Here is a 6,289-nt window from a genome sequence, read left to right as displayed (position 1 = left end):
TCTCGATAAGAAATGCTGATCGTGATTTTCAATTGCCCTAAATAGATCTCGAGGCGCTCTCAGATTTTCCCTCGATGGGTGCAAACTTGATTAAATTTTACACCTTTTTATTCTCTAAATAATCTAGAACATCTACTCATCCTTGCGCCCTGTATCGTCGAATTCGTCTTTCTGTCAGGGCACTAAGACCCTTGATTATTAAGATTAATGTTCAAACAAAGTCAAAGACTTCTGCTTTCGAGATATAGAGTAATTGATGGTTCCTTGAAATGAGGCATTTATCAAAAAGAGTTATGCCATAAATTATAATAGCACGAAAGCAATAGTCTTTAGGTGTTTAAGTAGCAATCATACGTGATTTTGTCTTGTTAATTTATCAGTACTACAAGCAAAAGTATTCATTAATGGCCGAAAAGCTCGAGGTGGATTAATTTATCAATTAACAATGTTCATTTTTGTCAACTTAATCAATGTTCATTAATAAGTGGCAGTAATAATTAATAAGAAAAATTTGACGAATTATTAGTTTAGTTTTCAGTTTTGCTCTCAGTACTCGTATTTTGAAGGATAAAGAGATACAATTTGTCAGGAAATTAAGAGCTGTTGTATTGCTCGCTTTTATGCCATCGGAGGAGGGGTGGGGTTGGGGTGGGGGGCAGTAATCTAGTCATATTAAATCGTGAAATTAAATAATTGTTTTGTGGGAGTAGGCGATGAAGACCCTCAGGAAGCAAAAAGTTCAATTGAAACATCAAACACAAAGCATGTTGATGTTTTTGTCCTCTCCTTTTCAATTGAAAGTGTTTTAATCTTTGCAGATGATTACGCACATTCCTCAAGAAGAGAAAATGCGATCTTCTAAATTCTCCGCGAATGCGGGACGTGTTTATGTTTCTATACTAATCTTCATGTTAAAGATAGTTCAGTTTTGTGTAATAGAATTACTCTGAATGTTCAAGTATATTGTTCGTCAAAGCAATTAAATTTTTCTCTTCAAAAGGTTTGCGAAACACCATGAGAAAGATTTCTAACTACAAACACAATAAATAAATACGCTTAAATAAAGTTAAAAAACTATACTTGACATTTTGAAAACTTCTTGTGATTTTGACGTCCCGCGCGCATAGTTTCCACACACCTCTTGGTTCGAAAGCCTTCTACAGAAAGGCAACAAATTCTCAAACGGCCTTTTCACTCAAATATCTCAGAATTTGCAGAAAGTATCTCAGTATTTCTGAAAGTATCAGTATTTGCAGAAATAAGCTCGCAGTACTTAAAATTTGTATCAATATAAAATTGTGCACAAAAGAGCCATACCGTGAAAACAAAGAGAGATCGAGAACACAGTAACAAGCCTGAGGGGGTTTGGTTAGTAAAAAGAAACAAAGTAAAAACATTTTGTTTGACTGAAACATCTCAGACGCTCAAGGCATCTCAAAATTGCCGCTCACACCATGAAATTCAAGTAGAAGCACAAAAAATGCAAGAAGATTTCAAATGAAAACATTAAAAATATCTATTTCGCTTCCCTCAAAAACCATAGAGAATTGTCATTTATAATAATTAAGTCACAGGACAATGATATGAACAGCAACTGAAGGCAACCTCAAAAAATCACAACAAGTTTCCGAAACCAAATTGTGAAAAATTCATGGAAACAATTGGTTTTTGAGTCCCTTAAACTAAAACTTTTACGCCTCATTGGAAAGACAACATCGGTAATTAATGATACCAAGTTACAAACCATCTTAAAAACAAAGGAAAGACAAGTACGTTCAATAGTATCCAAGTTTTAAAGTCATTAAAAACGTTAGCTTTAAAGGAAATCTTAAATACGTTTGAATGACAATCTATCCAATGCTATTATACCCAATATGTCCAATGCCAACATACCCTGTTTTAATAATAATCACTTTGATGCTAACTTTGATAAAGAATGCTCATTTTGTGTTCAAAAGCGAAATGGTAAAGCCTAATTGTGCAAATAAAGAACAAAGCGAGACAAAATGATGCCAACTTTCAGAACACTTGCACAGAAAAACTTAAAAATGAACACACATTTTCGACAAGTGAAATGCCGCTTTTAGGTCAAACCGCATTTTACGTTAAACTTGTTTAAAACGTCACACATGAAAGATAACTCAAAATATCACTGTAAACATGAAATAACGTTCAAAGCAGAACTGGCTCAACGGTTAATGCGCGCAACGAAAAGTGCAGTGGTTCGAATTCCGGTGACTAAATTTCTCTAAAAATTGAAAGCTGACTTAATAAAATCGAAAAATTGGGAAGAAGTCGGGCAAACCTGCCAATACCAGCTATGGGCGGTGTTGGCAATGGGTGGGGAGCGGAATAAGAAAAAAATCCCACACAGAAAATCCACTGTCAATTTATCAGCTCTCTAGCTCTTCTAGTTGTTGAGTAAATACTTTCACCTATTTCAAACTAACAAGCCTATACGGTTGCAAGCCTATACGTCAATTTTGATACCAAGCAGCAGAACATGAAAAAAATGAAAACAATGATGTCACGTTCGTCACGTCCATTTGCTTTATACACAACAATTGGATAAAAGGAATTGCTAAAAAACCTGATGGATAGAGCAAAAAAATGACAATTTCGATTAAGGCGTCTGGTGTTAACGTGTTTGTTCAGTATCTACGCAAAAGCATAGCTGAGAACGAAAAAGTTTATTTTAGAAAAACATTGAAAATTGTGGCCTGCCTTACCTTTATAATTGGACTGACGTTATTGTTCCGACCCTCTTGAGGGGGAGGAACTATATACTCAAATGGCTTTTTTTGTTCAGTCAATTTCGACCGATCGATATATTCATCGTACAGAGTTGCGAGTGGTATCATTAGAAAGCCCATCCAGCGTAGAATATGGAATTAAAAAGATTTTTCATTGAATTTCGTATTTTACAGGGAGTTACCGAGAGCTGAAGTTTTGCGAATAATTGACGGATTTCTGATGTTTTTGTTTACATTTTCCGGTTTTCCACCTAAAATTTCGTCAATTTTGCTAAAAATTGTTAAATTTTTAACAATAGTACAGTTAATTTTATTTTAGAGACAGAAAAGTTAGTGTTGACAATTTTCATTTAGTTTTTCAGGCTAAAATCAAAAATTGCCCAAAATAAGTTTCTTTAGTCCAATTTGATTAAATTTGACGGATGTACACAACGCAAAAACAACAAACACAATCCTTGTAAACTACAGAGACAGCTAGTTTTTCGCTAACTTTACTCTATGATAATCGAAAACGCAGCATTTAATTTTGATCTTGTAGCTAACAAAAAATCTAGATCTAAAGCATTTGAAACAAATGAGTGCTCTAAATGGGCGATCAGCAGTAGCGGGGTTGATTTTGTTGCAATCTTGGACTGTTACAATCAATAAAAAATTCGGATTGTAATCAGTCGTTTTTTTTTAAATTAAGAGTTTTTATGTTAATTGAAGAACAGAACAACTCGCATCAAAGCTCACTGTTGTTAGGTCCAGATGGCTTTATCAGCAGTTCCAAATTATTGTATCTATTGTCTTTACTCGAAAGAATTTCGTCATTTTGACCTTTGAAAATGGTTTCTTTTTAAACGAACAATTGCTCATTGAACTTTGCCACGATTTTTCTCTTAATTTGGTGAACTTATATCTTAGTGTCAGCAAAGAAAGAATGGTTATTCATCACCTTTCTATTGAATTAAATTTTGCAAATTTTTTTGCGGTATTACGCGTTAAGTTATGGTTTTCTGGCTTTGATACTACTCGATATCACAATTTTTTTTTACTTTTAGCTATTGGCCAAATTTCACGTTTTTTTCACATTATCACATTATTGACAGTTCACATATTGCATTATTGTCGTCCAAAATAAGGCACAATTGAACATATAAAAGTCTTGAAAGGCATATCATATGGTTCGACACCAATTTCTCGAAGTTAAATTAATTTTTTTACAATTGTCCTTAATTGTCGTTTTCACTTTGTCTTTTTAGTCGTATGAAACAACCTGGATAATAACAGGTCTCATTGGCATTTCATGAAGGGATAAATGAGCCTTTGTTCTGATTTGAGTAGATAGCTGATGGCCTTCATAACTTTGAAAACAATTGTTTTCAAATATAAAAAAAACTCTTTTTAAAGTTCTTTAACTTCTCATTTTTGTGTTGTTTTCTGTCTATTCGTTACCTAGCCTCGTTAGTTACAGGTCAAATATGAAATTGTTGTTGTCGAGGGAAGGTGCAAGTGTACAAAATCTAACGTTTTTTTTTCAAGAATTCGTTATGAATTTACTGGATTCGACACGGATTTTTCGCACAAAGTAAACTAATTTTTGATTTTGGTCTATTTTTAACGCTCTTTTTGACAGACGTAGGACGTATTCTGACTTATAACAGGTCTCAAGCACTTCTTTTGGACGAATAGGCGGACCTGCTTAATTGTTTCAATTTGTATCTAATGGCTTTCATGACTTTGATATTTGTTTTCGAAAAAAGTGCAAATTGATTTTGCCCTTTTTACTTGTTACCTATACTCTTTAAGGAGAGGGCCAATACCATATTTTTGGCGTTTTAAGAAGGCTCAATTGAACATATTTTGAGGGGCCAAATATGGTTTTAAGGCTTCGACAGCGTTTTCTCGCAAGTTTTAATTGAATTTCTTTTTCTTGTCTCTTTTTGTTGTTCTCTTTGTAACCACTTAAAAAATTGATTATAGACAGGTATTAACGCACTCATATAGAGAAGCGTGTGATCACACTTATGTTGGATGTTTTCAATTGCCATCTAATTGTTTTCCTTACTTTGAAATTAATTGTTTTTAAAAATTTAAGCCAATTTGTTTTTTCTTTTTTGTCAAATTGCTACCGAGGCTTTTTATTGAGTGGTCAAGATCTTTTCCAGTGAAATACAATTTATTTTGGTTAGTTTCACCTTTATGCGACGCTATTTTGAGCTTGTTAGCAAGTTTTTTTTTAAATGGACAGAGTTTTGGATGTAATTAATGTTTGTTATTGTTGTTTGATTTTGTTGTTCGTCTTGACTTGCTCTCTTAATAATGACTGATCTCATGAATCTAATGCAGCATTTTTTACTCCAATGGGTTATTTGCGTTGGAGGCAATCTTTCTTCATACACATTTTTTGAAAAAAATTTTAATTTTTGGGGTTTTCTGTCTGTTCCTCATTTGGTAGACATTTATGCCACAAAGGTGGATGAGCAGGGTCGGAACTTTATGTGCGAACGCACATTACCGAGCCTCCTTGTTTAGGCTAGCGGCTCAATTCCGAAAGATAGCAGTTTAGTTCAAGCAACAATCGAAAAGTCAGTGTAAAAAAATTGCACGGAAAACTTCATCACTCAAACGTTTGAAAGGTTACTTAACAAAAACAGTCAAGCAAAAACTTAATGCAATGCTTTATTAGAGAGCAATTAAAAATTGAAAACAAATTATCGAAACAAGTAGCTAAACCTCTGTGTTAATATCCAAAAATTATTTAATGCAGCGTTCGATTAACCCATCTGCAAAGAAGAATCACTGCCCTGTTAAAAGAAAAAGTTGAAAGGGGAAAAATTCACTACAATTATTTCCTGTTAAGGTTAAAATTACCAATACATATTCCCCACATAAGACATTGCAATTTTACTACCCAGGACTTCTATAAAGTTTGATCAAAATCAATTTAAGATCAATTTGACAATAACTGAAAAAATTGGTCACAAAAAACTCAAAACTTAGGGACTATTGCAACTTGATGACTGGGGGCTTTACCTGTATACAAAAAAGCCTTAAAAAATTTGTGAACGTATCTTATAAAAAGTCCTTTGAAAAATACCAAGAGCACCGTAATATAGCTTCGCTGAGCTTACAGCTTCGTAGATATAAAAAGTCATAAATAGATAAATTTGAATTCAATTTCGAACCTTCACTTTAGAATTAAACTGAATGATTCTAATACAATTAATGAAAATAGCATTAGATTTTAGGAAGTACATATAGATAGATAGATAGGTCAATGGTGAGCAACGTAATACATTCTTTGACAAGCATTAAACGGTGCCAGTAGTTCTAGTACAAAATCTAGAATTATCATTTACGGAAAGCACTTTCAAGAAGCCCTAGTTTAGTACACAGTTATTCTACACAAATTGGGACTTTAGAGGCAGCTAAAGAGTAAAAGCAGGCATAGCTATCAATAGAACATGGAATTTGCTTTACAACTAAAATTCTAGATTATTTCTCGTCTACAGTCAAATCGAGAATTTTATCAATACCAACAAATAATTGTG

Source organism: Convolutriloba macropyga, chromosome 12, assembly GCF_964194025.1.
Source record: "Convolutriloba macropyga chromosome 12, txConMacr16.3, whole genome shotgun sequence".
Taxonomy (NCBI): domain Eukaryota; kingdom Metazoa; phylum Xenacoelomorpha; order Acoela; family Convolutidae; genus Convolutriloba; species Convolutriloba macropyga.
Note: the sequence above shows the minus strand (reverse complement) of the source record.